Below are 20,418 nucleotides of genomic sequence, written 5' to 3' on the forward strand. Positions count from 1 at the left end.
TATTGATAATTTTATTCGAGCGTTCGGAAACATAAAAAATTCGGAGTCAATCGCAGTCTATGCATGGTCAACATCGATGCAATCACTCACAGTTTTGGCTAACTCCATGGAAAAGCGATTCTCCTTCGCTGCGACGGAGTTAAATAGTCATGGCCTGTAGCATCTCTGCATATTCTCTTTGCTTATCCTCCATTAATCCAATCTTTTTTTTCCCATGACAGCATGTCATTTTTCAGTTCTCTCAAGATCCTGCTGTAGGCATTGTTGATATTGTTTGCGATCTGTAGATCAAGGCGAGCTTTTTCCAATAGAGTGTCACTGTGGACTGGTACAGAGCTAAACAGGCTGATCAGATGTTCAGGGGGTGTCTCGTGCATCAGTTTTTCTCTGACGTCAACTGGCTTAGTAGCAATCCAGCTAGCCCAGCAGCCCCAGTTTACATCGTCGCCGCTCAAGTACCGTCCATGATTTACTTTAAGCTCAGCCTTGGTCTTATTCACGGAAACCAAAGACTCTGCTCCAGCGCGGTCTTTTTTCCAAAGGCCGTATCAAGCTCTGTTCCAATAAGTTCCACCTGTGAAGACTTGTTATAGAGTCTGAATACCTGTACACTACAACAGTGATTTCCTTTGACATCCAACTTTGCAGCATTGCTTCATCGATCTTCGCTGGACCAAAACTACGTTTGCTAGTTTTGTCTTGAAAAATCAGAAAGTTGTCGCAGTTCTCATAGCATGGAGCTTCTTCGTCCCACGACACTTTTGCAAAAGAGGCACTAGTCTCTGCCTCCATACTCTCATGAATGGTGTCATGGAAAACAGCCGCCCGGTGCACAAACTTCAAAAAGTAGATCCATATTTGTCTGACAACATCATCGGCACTATCGCCTCCCACTGCAAGAGATCCACAACGATCTTGATTTTTCTGGTTCTTGAAGCGTTTCTCGTAAACTGACCGCTTAAATGTCAGTTTGTGTTTTCTTGATGCAGGACGCTCAGTATCCGGGTACTTTCTCTGCATCAAAAACTAAACACACGCTATGATTCAAGTTACAGATAAAATCATTCAATGCGAAATACCTTTGTTGAAGATGTTGAAGCTACGGGTTCCAATTCATCCATCAATGAGACCACTAGTTCTGATTCTGGTTCCACATCCAGAAGGTATTCTTCATTGTAGAACTCCTGGGAAAAATCGGATGCTTTTCCAGCCAAATCTAGGCTTATATCGTAATCGATTTTGAGTGGATCTGAATTTCCATCTCGACCTCCACTTTCTTTTGCATCGTTTTCGAATTTTAATGAGGATACACTTTCAGAATCACTAATTTTTCGTGTTGATACTCGCACAATATTCTTAAACTACGGCAGAAGAATATCCAAAACAAAACGTAAATAAATAAACAAATGATTATTCTGGGAAAGTTCACGATGTTTATGAGATGAAAGGTGTTCCCGATAGTCAAATTGACATTGCTAGTCAAATAATAATAATAATTATTATTCTTGTAGTGCGTTGGTGTATATTCTGCTTACAAACATTTAACAGCTGACTCAGCACGTCACCCAATCAGCATCTTGAGTGTGCATGAACAAATTGTTTGTCTCTTTCACCTTTCTTATTCCGCTGTTTACCGCTCCCTACTTTTGCTTTATCTTCAAAGTGAGCAGTTGGGAGCACCTTTCATATTGAGAACACCTTGGGTGATACAAGAGCATGGAGTCACTTGATTTTTAAACAGTATGTTTTTGGTGATTCCATAGTAATGCTTATGTAAAAGTCATTCTCTGATGTTGACGAACTTTGCGGGTATTATTTCACTCTTAACCAGCTGTCATCGAAGATAGCCGCTGCTTTTGGATTAATCGTGAGATGTACAATAGCAACGACCGAAGTGGACGACACCAAACTGCATCGATCAGCGACACACTTCTAGGATGCCTGCTCAGCAGTTTTAGGTATTAAATATGAGTGAATCAAAGAGATAACGGTTCAGTCTTAGTTTGGAATTGAAGAGGAGATCAGTTAGTGAGTGATCAAGTAATCAAATTATACTTTGAGTGCATGTAGTTAAAAGTAAAGTGAAATAAATTTATTTTTTTTATGATTAAACGGGTGTAACACTCATAATTATAGCTTGTATATTCTTACTTTGCTTGAGTATAATTAGTTGGGGAATCTGATGAAACTGTCACTTCTTTAAACTGATCCCTTTCGTATTTCTTTCATTAATCTTTCGCACACGGAGCGCTCGGTAGACCAGCGACTTTGGACGTGAGCCTCGTCCCAGATCGCCATGGCAATTCAATAACATATGGTGGACATCAAACCGGAATCATATTAGAACCAACCAACCAAGGACGATCTACGGAAGCAAATTGCTGGTGAAGCACGGAATGAAATACGAAGCGTTAGAGAAAAGTTCAAGGGATTCCAAACGAAGCAATTGACAGCGGCAGAAGAGCAGAATATGGTGAGAGCTGTCCAAGTTTTTGTTTACATAGAAGAAAATTCGGTAAGATCCTTCCATTGCATTATTTTATGATTCTTCAATATTGTACAAATATTTACACATTACACACAACTACACATAGTAATTCGGGGCGTTTGGTACGGTATGTCCACGCATCCTTCCACCCATGTAGATTCAAGAAATGTTCCCATCAAGGGGTAAGTCACTCAGCACATTTTGCCGGAATTATATTCTACACAGCTTGGGCACATCCATCGGCACATTTTCGGCATACCTACGGCACAATCTCGTAGGCATTAGATTGTTGTAAATTAAATGGGAGCACTGCTGGAGAACTGTCATTGAAGTTGTTCAGAACATTACGTGCTGTTTGACTGTATGTTCAGAAAAATCTTCTTATTGAATATACCAGAGGAACTCAGACCAGCAGTTCACTTATAGATCTATATAAAAAAGGAAGGTTCTAGAGTGGACTCAAGAGGAAGACGCAGTTAATCAGACCTCATTAGTACTCTTAATTCAAATAATGCTGCAAATCACACAAAACAAACTAAAGAAGTCTATTCATCTGTCTATAGTCGGTCTCTAACAATGCTTCCCACCTGTTCCAACTCTTTCCGGCCGAAAGGCTAGATTTCTGATCTACCTTTGAGGGCATTATAACACACTAAAACACAGGACTTTTATTACCCTATGGATCACAAAACACCGAAAGTTCACACACCCGCCACTTCCCGCGTAATTCTCAATCCGATTTATCCTTCCGATTTCAAGGTGTCAGAAGTACCGGGTTGCCGGGATGGGTATTTTACAAACAATCGCAGCTAGCTCTATGACCGGCACAATCGGCATACTTGTGGCACACTGACAAATAAGATGACCCAAGATTGGTGTGCGGAGTGACCTACCCCTTGGTTCCCATTCATTTTCAAGAAACATCTCTGTGGCAAATGCAGCGCAGTATTTTTTTTTAATCTTTATTTTAGAGATTTTTAGTCTTAGGCTAGTTCATCTCTTATACAGCGCAGTAAGCCTGGTCATATTGATGTTTATATCATATCTCAGATATGCTGTAAATATCAATAAGACAAGAAAAATGATTAGACCTTATCTAACCGAAAACTTTCTCGTTATGGTTGCGTTTGTATTAGATTAGATTAGATTAGATTTGTAAAGAAAAATACTGGTTTAAGCTTCAAATTTAAAAAAAAATATTGTTGGAAAAAAACGAAAAAAAAAATAACAGAAATTTTGAATTTTAACATCTCCCATAGCGCAAAAATCGCAACTTGACATTTTCAGTAAAAATTAAGAAACACTCGATAAACAAAATATCAAAATTCGAAAGAGGTATATTTTGGTGTTTTTGAGATTTCTTCATTTTAGTGGATCATATTTTTTTCTAAAATGGCGTTTTGACGACTTGACATCTTTGGCAAAGTTTTTTATCTGGATGAAATAAACAACTCTTTTGAAGACGTCGAAACTCCACAGCCAACTGTTTTTAAGTTTTTTTTTAATTAGTTCATTTATTTGGAAGGCTCAATCGCGTAAGTTTTACGGAGCCCATAGTTCATTGTTTGTAACAAAATTCTCTTTATTATATGTCTAGTAGGAGTTGGGCGGCTTACTCGAGGTTAGCGAGGTACATTGTCCAAGGATAGGATCAGGGGAGGAGCTTGGGGGTAAGATTTCGTTGTCTTATCAGAGCGTTGTCGCCTGTATGAACGGTAGTGCGGTTCTTGTTTCGTCTGGAGTTCGACCGGCTATGGTGACCAGTGGGTGACGATGAGACTCATCGAGATGGGGGGACAAGACAAACAAAAACTATTAAAGAGGAGCAAAAGACAAAGGAATTAAATTCATATTATAGGCATTTGAAGAAACACAATAACCGACTGCATATAGCAGATCTGTTTTCGAGTTAAATGTATTTAAGCAATAGATTTTCACACTTATTTTCACATTTTTTTTTCTGTAATTTCATCAACCCAATGTAGTTCTGGAGCTCTCCAATGGAAAACTCTAACAATTCTAAGCCATTACATTAAATTTAAATACATTATCTCATACGTAAGATGAACTGTGGTCTGATTATGCTAACATGTGTGAAAAGAAATGGACATTTCTTATAATAAATGTGCTGATTAGTTGGCCATTTTCAACCAGCCCGTCAATTTCCGGCAAGTGCTTTCAATAATTTTATTTTACCTACACGCAAAATTCAGCATATTTGTAGTTCTGTGTCAAAATTGCAGCTCAATTGGTCATAACAAAACATATTTGCACATGCCAAAGTCCCGTCTAGGACACAATCCTTATTTTTTACGGGAAGGCATCCCACTTGCATTTGATTACAGTCGAGGGGTGATTGAGTTGTACTTATTAAGCATGGAAAATAAAATTATATTTCATTAATCAGGGAAAACAGTCGTTTGCATTGCTTGAGCCTGTAGAATTCGAACATATTTGTGTAATCAAGTTTCGACAATTTGACGCTTCAATCATTTTGTTTTTACAAAAACAGATACGTCCGTTTGAAAGTTCATCTATGAAATCATCTACCGTTTCCCGCAAAAACCTATACTGAAAACTCCCATTTGAAATCATATCTCTACTTCATCAAATTCTGAGGAAAAAAAAACCCCAGTTCAACATGCTTTTACCCGTCCAACACTACATTGTTCCAACTTTTAATGGACGGATAAACTTTGCTCCCCAGCGTAAAACTGCTCTCCGTTTTCCCAACACTCATGCCCCATTCCGAGATGGAACTATGAAAACAGCAACACAGCAAATGGCAACCGCAAAAGCTTTTCCAGAGTTGTTTATGGTTCGTTTTTTTTTCGCTCCTCAATATTTGCACATTTGATGACGTCTGAAGGGTTCCTTCCGGTGCGGTGGTTCCTTCTAGTGTATCGCCCTCATGAGAGTGTTGAAAGTTACACTTTGTTCACACCGCCAACTTTTGATAAATCGCCTTTTGAGGACCCTGTGGCACTCTTGGACTCCCGTGCAACCCTATTTCTCTATTCCCCCCGCAAGTTACAAATCACTGCCGCCACAAAGTTTTGAGCTCTTTGAGCGCCCCGGTGATTTATGAACCGATCCTAAAATCGAAATTTGGAATCCTGAACTGCCATCAACACAACAAAATCACATTCCACCTCAATGCAGCCATCTGCAAATCGTAATTTACAGTTCGTTTAGATGAAATTTTAGCCAAAATGAAAAAAGTTTCGCCTTTGCGCGCACACCTTATTGCAGACGCTTCCAATCAATTTGGCGCGCCAAATTGCAATTCCAATGGGTTCTGGCAAGCTCGCCCTAAGCCTTTGGATTGCAAATTGAGCCGAGCGATCTTTTCTTCACCTCACGTGTGTAATACTGTGCAATCTCATCTGTTTTTGGGGGAGATAAACTTTTTTTCCAGAGCGCACCTGGATACGGGAGCACCTCTTTAGCAGCGCTGTTTGTTTCCATGGTTTTTTTTTCTCTAGATGTGATCCTCTTGGAAGTTGAATACAATTTCCATTCTTGAGCTGACAACGGCACGCTAGTCAAGGTTTGGAAACTTTTTTTTTGTGTTTGTCATCGTTGATCAGACAGTTGTGCATCGTTGAGTTTACAGAGCGAATGTTAAACTTTCCATTAGGTAGTTCCCTTTACGTGATTTAGATTTTGAAGCAATCTTATAATTCCGCCAATTACCTACTTGAAGCGCAAGCAAATCGTCTTAAATTACTTGAATTCTCTAGAACCCAGGTATGCAACATTTCCTTCATGGATCCCCAGCGGCTCACAGGAGGAACATGCTGACTGTAATTCATTCATCAACATGCCTCATCCGCCAGGTAAGGCCATTACCTCTTGACTCGAGTAAAATTTGCCATTAGCTACCACTAGCGCACAAGCCCATCGTGGGATGAAGAGTCGGTATGTGCCTACGAGAGAGAGGTATTAAAGACAAACAGATAATCGTTCTCCCCCATCTCCGTGCGAGGGTAAATCGTCTTCGCCGTCGTCGCTTCCGGGAAACGATTTCCGAAACCGGTCGTAGATGATGAATCTTCTGATCTGATGAGAGCAGGCACAAGTGAGAGGGTGGTCGGGGGATCGGATTGGGTGGTTAGGTAAAGAATGAAATCGAGAATCAAGCTCCATTTGCATTATCGCGTTTGTCTTAATGGCTTTGAGCGTCTTCCCGGAACTGGAGTAAGAGCCTTTAGCATCGGTAGTCGAATGAGTTTACACCGGTTGGAAGCGATACCAAGTTCAAGCTTGTTTCTTGGAAGTGAGTGCAATTTTATATGCTTCAGGCTTAATGGTAAAGGCTTGATTTTACAACTGAGCCGAATGCAACTGCCAACGAGGAGAACGTTCATATGCTAATTGTGCGCTTCAGTAGGTCACCGTGCGATTAAGTAGCTGCTAATGTAAGCCATGAGTGTGTGTGTGTGTGTGTGTGTGTGTGTGTGAAGCACATTGTAGCCATTTAACTGAAGCTAATCGTAATCGTTACTTTACACCATTTTAGCTGACTGTAAGTGATTAGGTTAATTATTAAATCATTATTCATTTTCCGGCTTCATAATTCATCGGTTCTTGGTACTGACTTGTGTACAAGGATAGTTTCAAGATTAAAGTAACTTGAGTAGCGAAGCAAATTGAATGAAGGCACCAGATCTTAATCGCGTCATACAGGAGAACAGAAGAGTTATCTCCCAGCAAAGAGGGTGCTTATTGCCGGATGTTGTCTGGATCGACATTTGTGCTACTGTAGGTTCTGACGGCGATGATATACTTTCCACATTGAGCAAAAACGTGGTCAATTTGCGATGCCAACAGCTGGGGGCAAGCTATGGGCGTTCCGAAATGTGATTCTGAAAATATGCCTTGGACCGTTGTCGTGCTTTTGTTTCATCTGCACGTAACACCCTTCTAAGTTTCACACCCTGATTTTCAAGTCAGCCATAAAATAAAGAGTAGAATCGCAGCTCTCGATGAAAAAATAAATAAGATTTAAATAAGTACAATGCTTTTCTAATTTTGTCAGCCCCCGATGTTGTCTGTTCCCTATGTTGTCATTTTTTTCCCAATTTTAGCAGCCTTCAGATTTCACTATTTTTTTTTTTAAACATGAATTCTCAAATTTTCACTCTGAATAATTTTTATTCTTACCCTTCACTGAGAGGGGAATTTTAGGGTAAGTAGGGTAAAATGATCATCGGGGTTAAATTGAATAAAGGGTGTCGCACATCGAATGGCATCACGGATAAAACGCGGTTGAAAATTACACATTGGGTATTTTCTCTTGAAAATTTGGGTAGAAGTTGTTTACACTGTATTTTTATCGCTGTCAGTTTTTCGAAAGTTTGAAAAAAATTGCGTTACCCGAAAAGCAACGTCGTGACTTGCTTTTGCTCAAGCGAAAAGCGAAATTTTCGTGACAACTGGAATATTCAACCAAGATATTTATGAAAAGAAATTTTTGGGTAGACCTCGCTTCCTGTCACTACAGGAAAATGGCACAGGAACGGTATACCGCCAACAACATGCAAGTCGTACCCAAGTAAAAAAAACCTTTCAAACTCTCCGGAGCTGCACCCAATTGAAAAATAGTGGGAAATATTTAAGCGGTACCTCAAGAAAACTCAAAAAACAGTTGAAGATGAGAAACAGTTCAAAACAAATTGACGTTCAGCGTCAAATAAGGTGGAACAAAATCTGATGGAAAGTGTGAAACGTAGAGCCTGACAGTTCGCATTTGGAAAATCAGCCGCCTAATCAAATAATGTTCCTGTATTTTATAGTGATTGAACTTCAAAAATAAATAAAGTTTGATCATATATACAATAACAAAATCAGTGTGCACTTAATCATGATTAACCCATTTTTGACCGTCCCACCCTGTATCTTCTATTGTTACGCAAATTTTCCAAATTCCAGCACCCATTGAGAGTGATTTTCTTCAGTGTAGAACACGCGATTCCAACAAACCGGACACAATGTCGGATTGTAAAAGTCTTCCACGCTATCGGTGCTGATGTCTCGTCGGAGTTTAGTTTGTCCAAGATATATCTGAAGGTCTGCTTGACATCTTTTTATTTTCCTTCTTCGCATTTCAAGCTTATCGCATATCGCACATTAGCTTATTGTGTGCTCTCAACTTAGTGTTCTATATGCACTTCTTTACTTACCTTACCAACCAGACTAAGGCCTTGTTGTCCTCTGCTGTCCGAAGAAGTTGTCTCCACTCTACTCGATCCATGGCCACACTTCGCCAGCCTCGTAGTCTGCGGAGGGTCAGCAAGTCGCCTTCTACTTGGTCTATCCACCTTGCCAGCTGCGTGCCTCTTCTTCTTGTTCCTGTTGGGTCGCTTTCTAGAACTATTTTCACTGAGTCGTCGTGCGGCATTCTTACGACGTGCCCAGCCCACCGTAGTCGCCCAATTTTTGCAATGTTGACGATGGATGGTTCTCCCAGCAGCTGGTGCAATTCGTGGTTCATTCGCCTCCTCAACGTTCCGTCATCCATCTGCACTCCACCGTTCGAAAACACCAAGAGCGCGTTGGTCCTCCACGAGCATAGTCCAGGTCTCGTGGCCGTAGAGGACCACCGGTCTAATCAGCGTCTTGTAGACAGTCAACTTCGTGCGGTGGCGAATTTTATTCGACCGGAGCGTCCTCCTGAGTCCAAAGTAGGCACGATTCCCTGCCATAATGCGTCTTTGAATTTCTCTGCTGGTGTCATTTTCGGCGGTCACCAGTGAGCCCAAATACACGAACTCATCAACCACCTCGATTTCGTCACCGTCAATCTGAACTCGGGGTGAAAGGCTAACGTTGTCTTCCCTAGATCCTCTTGCTTTCATGTATTTTGTCTTTGATGCGTTGATGGCAAGTCCAAGCCGCCTAGCTTCAGCCTTCAGTCTGATGTACGTTTCCGCCATCGTCTCAAAGTTCCGTGCCATGATGTCAATGTCATTGGTGAAGCCAAGAAGCTGGATGAACTTCTTGAAGATCGTGCCACTCGTGTCTATCCCAGCTCTTCTGATCACACCTTCTAACGCGATGTTGAATAGCAGACACAAAAGTCCATCACCTTGCCGTAACCCCCTTCGAGATTCAAAGGGACTCCAGAATGTCCCCGATACTCCAACAACGCACATCACTCGATCCATCGTCGCCTTGACCAATCGCGTCAGTTTATCCGGAAATCCGTACTCGTGCATAATCTGCCATAGCTGATCTCGATCGATTGTGTCGTATGCGGATTTAAAATCGATGAACAAATGATGTGTGGGCACGTTGTATTTGCGGCATTTCTGCAAATGCACTTCCACAGTTATTAGTTGAGAGCTTTCGATGCCGGTACCATTTTTGCATTAGAATAATTGTGTGGCAAGTACAACCATGCTATATGCCTAGGAAAATCGAGAAATTTTCCATCCCGGAAAATTCCTAGAGCGGACCGGGAATCGAACCTAGCCACTTCTAGCATGGTTTTGCTTTATAGCTTAGCATTTCTCGACTGAGCTAAGGAAGGCCTGCTTGACATTGTTGTTTTTAAAAACGGATATCATTCCCAACAAACAATTTGAGTTGCTTAAAAGCTGAATAAGCCATTTTATATCTGAAGAAGTAAACTTATTTCTTAATATGCTCTTATTCAACATTAAATGTTTCTTGGCTAAGCTGTGGCTAAGTTTATTAACGTCTCTTTAAAATGTTCCCCTGGTAGAGAAGAATTTAGTTCATTCGAGACGGTAGTCAAACAAGAGCTTTTTCATCAGCGTCTCCTATTTGGTCGCCTTGCCTCACATACCATGGTCTTTAGGACCTTAAAGACTGCCTCTCGTTGGAAAGAAGTGAAGTGACTATACAAGTCATTTTCTTTCCAATTATTTAGCAGTCTATTCACGGTATTTCGAAACGACCGCAACCACCAGAATAGTACCAAATCACGTGGGGGAGGCGTCTTGATTGCGATATCCAAACGCCCAAGCTCCTACATCGATCCTGCTCCAGTTTGCACTTCTCTAGAGCAGCTGTGGGTCAAAATAACGACGCCTCGTAGATCAATAAGTATTGGCGCTATGCATCTACCTTCAGATCGGAAATCTGATTCGAGCAGCATTGCAAACCACATCAGTTCGATTGGTACCGTGTTCTCTCGACTAGAACAAAATGACCTAGCTCTGGTATTTGGTGACTACAATCAGTCTGGCTGGGCTCTCATGGAACGTTCCTGCAAACGATCTTCCTAGCATTGATGTTCTTCGCTCGAACATGCCCGCATCTTGCTGTGCTCTTCTTGATGGTTTCAACGTGCTTGGCAACGTGTAACGCAAATCAACTCGATACTGAATAGCAACTCTCGGCTGCTTGATCTCGTTCTGGCGAAGGAAGCTGTAGGACTGGAATGTTCTATCCTGGAAGCCCCAGAGCCTTTGATTGGCATCGACACCAATCATCCTGCGTTGTAAGTTTCGATTAACCTATCTGTTCCAGTTCGCTACGATAACCCTCCTGTTGATTTACATGAGTTCGACTTTCGTAGAGTAGATTTCGTCCCGCTAAGTAACTCGCTTGCCCAGGCAGATTGGCAGTTCCTTGACACGTGTTCATCCATTGATGAAGCCCTCAACTACTTCGCTGAGGTCGTTGGCCGGGCAATAACTGATTCTGTCCCATTGAGGAGACCCTCTCCTAAACACGCATAGCCAATGCTCGACTACGCAATTTGAAGCGTCAGAGATAGAAGGGCCTCCGTAAATACTGTCGTACTCGTAACCCATTCACCAAACGATTATTTTCAACAGCAAGCAACGAGTATCGCACATATAACGGCATTCTTTACAACGTGTGCAGGCTAATTTACGGCTTAATCCAAAGCAGTTCTGGTCATTCGTGAATACCAAACTAAACAAGGAGGGGCTACCAGTCGAAATTCACCTGGGTGATAGAATCACCAGCAATTCCCTTGAGAAACTTAATCTTCTGGCAAAACATTTCAAATGCATTTTCAATGACACTACGGCTTCGTTGTCCCAAGTTGCTGAAGCGGTGAGGGACACTCCCAGTGATGCTTTCAATTTTTCGATTACCTCGGTTACAGTAGACCTCGTCGAATCCGCCATCAAGAAGCTGAAATTTTCTAATGCTGCTGGCCCTGAAGGGATCAACCATCCTGAAGCGATGCTGTTCAGAGCTTACAACACCGCTTTCGAAGCTGTTCAATATTTCATTATAGCAGGGGAAGTTCCCTACGCGTTGGAAATTGTCATTCATCTTCCCGATCTACAAGAAAGGAGACAAGAGAAACGTCGAAAATTACATCACTCAGTGCCTGCTCTAAAGTTTTCGAAATCATCATCAACGACGCATTATTCTCTAGCTGCAGAAATTACTTTTTTCCTGACCAACACGGTTTTTATCCCAAGAGATCAGTTTCAACAAATCTAGCTCCGTTTATTTCTTTATGTCTTTGGAGCTGGAGCGCAGGTGGACGTTGTATATACAGATCTTAAGGCTGTATTCAACCGGGTTGACCACTCCATACTGCTAGCTAAATTTGAAAAACTCGGTGTATCCTCGGGTTTAACTCGGTCGTTCAAGTTCTATCTGACCAATTGGGAACTTTGTGTTAGAATCGGATCACAGCAATCGGACTATTTTACAAACAGCTCCGGTGTTCCTCAAGGTAGCAACTTGGGACCATTGCTATTATCGATTTTTGTGAATGAGGCCGGACTGATCCTCCCAACTGGTTGCCGATCGTTCTACGTGGATGATGTGAAGATCTATGTGATTGTTCGTAGCTTCGCCGATTGCTTGCGGCTTCAGCACCTAATCGATACTTTCGAAGAGTGGTGCTCAAGAAGCTTCATTACTCGGGCATCGTTGCGAAAGCTAACAGGCAACTCGGGTTCATTTTCAAGATCACTGACGAGTTTCGCGATCCTGCCTGTCTAAAAGCTCTATACTGCTCTCTAGTGTGATCGATTTTGGAATTCAGCTCGGTGGTATGGTGCCCGTATCAAGCAGTTTGGATAGCGAGGATTGAATCTGTTCAAAGGAAATATGTTCGGTATGCCTTTCGTCACCATCCTTGGAACGACCCTGTGAACCTTCCGCCGTACGAAGATCGTTGTCAATTCCTGGGTCTTGAAATACTAGAACATAGACGATTAGTCAGGCCGTGTTCGCAGCGAAAAGACTCTCCAGGAATCTTGGCTGAATTCAAAATCTACGCACCCGAACGAGTTCTTCGTTCGATGAGTTTCCTGCATCTTGGACCTCTGCGAACTACAGCTTGCATGACCCAATACGGTTCATGTCTGGGCGTTTCAACGAGTTTTACGAGTTTTTCGACTTTAACTGTGCAGCGGAAACCTTTCGTCACCGTATTCAACGCAGACTCCTGAGAAGGACGAGGACTTCTATCTGATTCACGGACAACTCTATGCCATAGGAGGATAACTGTTTTTATGCTATAGACTTGATTGATGTTCGTTGTAATTGTATTGTATTATTGTGATTCATATATTTCGAAAAACTATGGGGTTTTTACGCCTTTTCTAGGCTTTTCTCCATGAGGCTTCATTTAGACACGTTAAGTCCGATGAAGAAAAACAAATTAAATAAATAAATAAATAAACTTACTTATGGTTATATCATATCGTATAAGTCTATCGCCCGCAAGAAATTGAGTACAGTCTGTTCTGTACTCCTGCCGTTGTACAATACTTCACAAATTGAACCAACGATACCCATTTCTTCCCTCAATTGTGCTCGAGCCAGGCACCGCAACCTTGGCAGTAGGCCACACTGCCGCTAAAACGGGGTCCATGAGTGAGCCGTGTATGACCAATCCTCAACCGAGTCAGAACTTTCTGATTTCGAGAATTAGGTGCATCTTTCCACTCTTGTGTAGTATTCTTGATTCTACGCAGGAATGCATCCCGGTTGTTATGCCAAGATATATTTCATGCGAATCGCGAGGTCTGCTTCACCCAGCGGGTAGCGTCACTATAGGGCACCGGAGTGGCCTCTAGCTGAGCAAGACGACCCTGGTTAGCTAGTTTATCAGCAGCCTCAATCCCTGGTCTACCTGCGTGTCCAGGTACCCATACAAAGGTTATGTTAGCGTACCGCTGTATCTCCAACAGCTACGGGTGTCCAACCTGCCCATGATCAAGGGCAGAAAGACAACTCACAGAGTCAGAGAATACAACGGCCTGAGACCCATTTGCTAGCCTACAAGCTTGCAGGAGAGCATAGGCCTCAGCTGAGAAGATACCACAGAAACCGGGTAACCGGCCGCAGTGGCTTATGGCCTCCCCAGACACCTCATAACCAACTTCCTCTTCGATTAATGAACCGCCCGTAAATAGCATAGCTTTCGCCACACCACAGCTGGCCCCTGCCCCGCACATAGCTTTAACCCTCCAATCAACTTTAGGGGGAAGTGGCATCCCATGCCCGTTGCCATAGCCTAACTCGCTGAGCTAACGTGGGAAAGTATACTCCCGTCAAGTCGCTCCACCATTCTCTCGCCCTACCAACCGTGAGCCTGTCATTGAGAATGGGATCCCTTTCTAGGAGCCTCAGCGCCTTGGTGGCCAGGTCTTCGGTGACAACATTCACCAAAGGTACCTTTCCATTCTCCACCAATAGGGAAGCTATTGGTGAAGACCTCAGTGCTCTACTACAAATTCTGTACGCCTCAGTGTACTGAGGTTCCAGAATCTTGAGCAGGAAGACACCACCCCTGCTCCACAATTCCGCTCCGTAAAGGATGCTAGGGACAACCAGAGCCCTAGCAACCTTGGTCAATGTGCTACGAGAGGCTTCAGAGAAGTGACCATTTAGGGTCCGAAGGATATTTAACTTTTTGTTGACGTTATCCTACACCAACTTGGCGTGCTTAACAAATCGGAGTTTGCTATCAATAGTCACACCAAGCAGTTTCATCTCGCGCACGGCCTTGACCGCATGCTCACCGATACTAACAAATGGCAGACTCGGTCTGTGATGATGACCAAAGCAGACGTGCAGCAGTTTGGACTTCTCGGGGGAAATCACAAACCCAACACCATCCGCCCAGTCAACGACAGACCGCACTGCATCCTGCATTTTATGCCTAACCACCCTACCGTATTTACCTAGCACGATGAGGGTTATATCATCGGCGTATACGATAATGTATACTTCCTTAGTAATGCGCTCAAACACTGAGTTCATCGCGATGAGAAACAGTGTAACCGAGAGGACAGACCCTTGCGGGATGCCATTCTCCAGCAACCTCGAGGAAAAGGTTGCGCCAGCGTTCAAAACTCGGAACCTACGGTTCTGTAGAAAGTTTTCTACGTAGTTAAACATACATCCTTGGAAGTCCCAGCTCTTGAGGGAAGTCAAGATAGGAAGCTAGCCTTGGACAAATCGAGGGAGACATAATCAGTAAAGGTGTCAAGGCATCGTTGGAGCTTGTTCGTAATTTCACGAGGCATCCTACCCTTGACGGCTATCGCGGTGTCATCTGCGAACAGGAAGAACACGCAACCGTCTCCTAGAGGAGGGATGTCCGACGTGTAGATGCTGTAAAGCAGTGGTCCCAGCAGACTCCCTTGCGGAACACCCGCTGGGATCGGAAATTGTCCCGAAAGGAAACTATTCAACGACACCCTGAACGACCTTTGGTGCAGGTAGTTACGGGTGATTTTCACAAGGTATGGTGGAAAGTTGGAGTTACAAAGGTTGTATATAAGTCCGTCGTGCCAGACATTGTCAAACGCCTTTTCGACGTCTAACAAAGCCATGGCTGTGGACCTGGATACAGCTTTGTTACTTCGGATGTTATTCATCACCCGCACTAGCTGATGATTGGTGGAATGCCCCTTGTGGAACCCGAACTGTTCCGGAAGAAGAATGTCATGTTCCTCCACAAACTTGTTCAGTCGGCTGAGGATCAATTTTTCGAACAGCTTGCTCAGCGCTGAGAGCAGGCTAATCGGTCTGTAGCTTGACGGTAGTGAAGGGTCTTTCCCAGGTTTGCGGATCGGGATGATTTTTGCCACGTTCCAGATGCTTGGAAAGTAGTGCAGCTCCAAGCATCTGTTGAAGGTGGAAGCCAGCAGCGAGTGCACCCTCGGGCTGAGATTTTTCAACGCTAGGTTGAATATTCCGTCAAACCCGGGAGCCTTCATGTTCTTACTGTATTTCAGCGCTGAGCAAATTTGTTCCTCTGTAATCCGTTCTTCTGGAGGGACGGCACAAGGGGAGGCATCTAACGTCTGGACGCCCTGCTCAACCTGGTTCTCGAGTGGACTTGGGATTGTAGAGCCAAGCAAATGTGACTGGGCAATGTGCTCCCCAATCGCATTGGCCTTCTCTTCGTTGGTGATAAGCCGTTAGTCATTGACTCTAGGTGGTGGAATGGGCTTGGGGTGAGACTTCAGCACCTTGACAACCTTCCAGAATGGTCTGGAACGGTCGTCCAGGTTCTGAACGAGCCGCCCGAAACTCTCGTTCCGGATTGAGACCATTCTGGAAGCGATCTGCCGATTCAGATCGACCATTTCGTATTTACGCTGCAGATCTCCAGTCCGCTGAAACTGGCGTCTACGAACATTTCTGAGCCGAATCAATAGTGATGTGGGAATCAATTGCTTGAAACTAACCCCTCACAGGAACTCGTTGAACGCACTCTTCGTCAGCCACGGATATGGCTTGATGGAGACCCTCCAGGGCCCGGTCGATGTCCTCCACTGTGTCGAGCGGTGGGTTGTCGTCGATGTGGCGGTCGACCACGTGCCGAAACTGGACCCAGTTGACTCGATGGTAGAACTTCCGCAGGCACGGTGCAGGGGCCACGTTGCAGCCCAGCTCGGTCAGCACCGGTTGGTGGTCCGAACTCAGGTCGTTGACGGCAACCGGCTTGGCTAATCCGGTGTTTGCGAAAAACAGGTCCAGCGTCGATGGGTTGCCCGCCGGTGATGTGAAGGTTGGTTCGTCCGGAAACCAGACGGAATAGAGATCATGCTGGGAATGGTTCAATAGCAGGCGGCCGTTCTGGTTCTGCTGGTAGTTCCACCAGGCCTCGTGCCAGGCGTTCAGGTCCCCTCCGATTACGAAGCGGGCATTGGTGCGGGTTATGATGACAAGGTCGTTCTTGAACTGCTGTGCTGTACCATTGCTAACGGTACATTGCCGGGGGCAGTAGGCGGCGATGAACCGGACGTTTCCGGTCGATGTTTCCACCTCTACGCCGACGGCCTCGATGATGGAAGTGCGGTTGTGGGGTAGGGTGCAGTACTTGATGCCTTTCTTGATGATGACCGCGACACCGCCCCCCCTGGAGCTGGTGCGATCAAGCCGGACAATGCTGTGGTCGGGCGGCCAGAGGCTATCACCGGTCTTGAGGTGGGTCTCGGTGAGAAGGCCCACGTCGATGTCGTGCTTGCGGAGGAAGTCTGCAAGCTCAATGTTTTTCGCCTCTACGGAGCGAGCGTTCCAGTTGGCGATCTTTATGGCTTCACGGTCCATAATTAGCGACAAAGGAGATGATAGTTTGGAGCTGTTGTGTTCTTGTAGCGCAGGTGCGCTTGATGATGATGGCCTGGGCCAACAGTGTGACGATCTCATCGTCTGTAGCTTCGCCGGTTGTACCGGCCAATCCCGGAGCAGGGGGATCCATCGATGGCCCGGAGGCTTGACCGGGTACTGCAGCGGCAGCCGACTGGGCAGCAGCCAACTGTTGGTTGAGCGGGAGCGGCGGCAACACTGGAATTGGCCGTGGTTGGACCGGTGATAACGGAGGAAAGTTCTGCGCGTTGTTTTCCGGAACCTTCATGCGACCGGGCTGGATCTCGGCGTATTCGGCCCGCTTCGGACAGGCCTTACTCGTGGCCTTGTGGGTGGCACCGCCATTGGCGCATGTGGGAGCGGCTTCCTCGATGCTGTCGCAGTCGTCGATCTTGTGGTTTTTGCCGCATTTGATGCAGCGGCTGGCCATGCAGCAGTTCCTGGTGCCGTGTCCGAACAACAGGCAGTTCGAGCACTGAATGACGCCACGGTGGGTCGGCTTATATCGCTCCCACTTCACTACGATGTGGAACAGTGTGCGTGTCGTCTGGAGATCCTTCACGGTTGTGGAGTTCTTCTCCGGATGGACCAGGTAGAGCTGGTCACGATACTTGATGGCCTTGCTGCGGGTCATCTTGTGGATTTCGACTGGCTTGAGGTCGTTCGCCTTAATCTCGTTCATTAAGGTGGTGGAGTCCATGTCGTGGAGCCCACGCAGCACCACTTTCAGTGGCTTGGTGGCCTCGACGTCGTGGGAGAAGTACTCCAGCTTCATCCTGTCCAAGAGGGCCTGGACTGAGTTGTAGTGTTTTTCGGCCGTGCACCGTTGAATTGTGCAACGAAGGCCCTCCTTAATGTAGTAATCCAGCTGCTCCCATAGCCCGGGAGGGAAGCCCTTCACATAGAACTTCACTTTTTTCGGCACCGTCTCAGGGTCCGACTGCGGCTGGGCTCCGTTCTGCAGGGCGGAGAACAAATTATTGCTCAGCAGCTTTTTTGCTGCCGATGCGGGTCGTTTAGTTCCGGGAGGCCCCGGCTGCAGATCCGCAACGCCCGTCGGGACGGGCAATGGGGTTTTCTTCTGCTTCTTCTGGGCTGGCTCGGAGGTCGCGCCGTCTCCTGGGAGAGGCTGTTTTTCTCGGTAAACCGGCACTCGCGTTACCGCGCGATTTCTTAACCATAGCTGGGTCAGCGAGAGCGTCACTACACAAAGCGGAGCTAATTCGATTTGCGATGAATTCTGCGAGCTTAGGTAGCCCATATTTATACCCAAAGAATGTTCCCTCTTTTACACAGCGCTGCTAGCTGTCTCGGGATTAACCCTCACAAAGCAATGATAGTTAGACGTTATTCAGATTCACGCTAATTTGGGTTTTCTCAAATTAAACGTTTCATTACATGACGAAATTTTTTATTTATTTTTAATCATCATTATTCCACGTCAACTCTATCTACCACACCAATGTCGTCAGGGCCCGCAGCCTTACCGATGTCGCGGTGCAGGGCCCAGTTGAGCTCTTCAAGTACGAATACCCTGTTATAGCCTTTAATAAGACTACACTTCCTGTCACGGGAGTAGCGGTACTCCCCCTCAGCCAATGACTTTACACGCAGGAACTCAACACTGTGATTGCTGTTTGCCGACACCTAGGCAAATGGATCAGCAAAGGCCTCACTGATAAGTCCAGGGTCTTTCGTGTAATCACCATTCAACTTGATCACCCTCTCAACATGTCTATTCTTACCACCGACAGACTTTACCTTTCGCCATAGCTCACCAGAGCTAGTGGTTTCCGATATGTCCACGGTGAAAGCAGACCATGTATCCTGCTTTGCAGCTTTGATTACGCTTCTAGATTTAGATCGAGCGTCGAGATCAATCTGTCGGCCCTAGAAGGATCATAAAGCTGCAACCTACGCAGCGCCCTTAGACATTTACATCTCGCCTTAATCGCCGTATGAACTTCTGTCCTCCACCAAGGGACAGTTTTCAGACCTCAATGTTTCTTGGGTTTCCTGGTACAAGTGCTGAATAAGGGATGTCATGATCGGTGGGAGAAACAAAATCTGTACATTCAGGTGTTCAATTCTAAAGTGACTGTAGGCGTTATCCATAACGAAAAGAGCTTTAAATGGCAACCCTTTTTGCGATAAATACTCTTTGGCATCAAGAATGAAGTAATTTTTAAACCAGTCACCAGTCACCAGTCACCGGAAGCCACTATCTTGGATCAAAATGGCATCAGTCATAGATTTCCGGTCCCTACACGTCACCCCGATTTTAAAAATATCCTTATTGTGGGGGTATTAAACAGTATTTCCCAGTTTCCCAAAATCGCAAAAAAACTGCTTATTAGGAATTTACTTCATAAAAAGATGGACGTCAACTGAATACTGATTAGAAAGAGTCTTCGTAAACGGAGGTTTCAGTGTATCTACGTCTTAGATCGCAAAAATCCCTTGTAACTTCAGCAAAGAAGTCATGAGTTAAATAAAATCCAACAGTTCTGCAAATGAAAACTTCTTACTTCGAAATCGAACAAACAACAACGAAAGTGAGGCATGAAGTACAATTTGAAAGAACTAACCCACGGTGCCATGCTTGTGGGGCTGCATGTGCGGCAGAGAATGGAAATTTCCACCATCTTTTCAATTCAATTTATAATTCAAAGAAACTGACGACGCCGACGCCGACGCCGAGTGAGGAAAGGCGACAGGCAGCAAACTTTGCTTTACCCATTAGGTGTAATGGGGTTTATCTTGCAGGTTTCTGGTTTTGTTTCAACATGCGCGTCAAACAGACGACAGGCGTGGGCCATGGAAAGTTTTGCTCAATGCGAAAAAAAAAAAATTGGGAATTTTACTCTGATCCCAACTAGATCGGCACCGTTCACAGAGCATCATGCTAAGGTGCGAACTTCATTACCTTGGCAGTAGGTATTTGTCTTTCAGACGATGGGATTCTTTGTCTTTGAAAGTTGCTTCATTTTCCGGGCAGCATCAAAGCCATCAGATTATCGCCCTTAGAACCCGAAGTTTATTGGAGAAATTGACGACCCCGGCAGTCGAGCGTTACCCACGTAAACCGTCTATGTAATCGTTGGGATCACTGGTCGCGTCAAGAAGAAGAAGAAGAAATACGAACATTTCGATTGGCAAAGTTTGGGCTTGCGTTTCTTCGAAACTTTGGGATTTCTCTCCTTAGGTAAACCAATTTTTCGTCTGTTTTTTTTTCGGAGCCACTCTCAGCACATTCGCTAGACTTGGGGAAAAGTTTTTTAATTTTAATAATATTATTTTCCTAGGAGGAACCCACCCAACGGGCAAAGTCAAAACGCGTGAATCGTGAGTAAAAG

The 20,418-nt window shown here is 44.7% G+C and overlaps 1 pseudogene; it reads right to left on the bottom strand.

Moving 5' to 3' along the window:
* Positions 1-57: 57 nt before the first annotated feature.
* LOC135713014 (uncharacterized) lies at positions 58-17,762 on the bottom strand (annotated as a pseudogene).
* Positions 17,763-20,418: the final 2,656 nt, after the last annotated feature.

This window comes from Ochlerotatus camptorhynchus, unplaced genomic scaffold (assembly GCF_037179485.1).
Source record: "Ochlerotatus camptorhynchus isolate MF236.1 unplaced genomic scaffold, CSIRO-AGI_Acam_v1.1 ptg000530l, whole genome shotgun sequence".
Classification (NCBI taxonomy): domain Eukaryota; kingdom Metazoa; phylum Arthropoda; class Insecta; order Diptera; family Culicidae; genus Ochlerotatus; species Ochlerotatus camptorhynchus.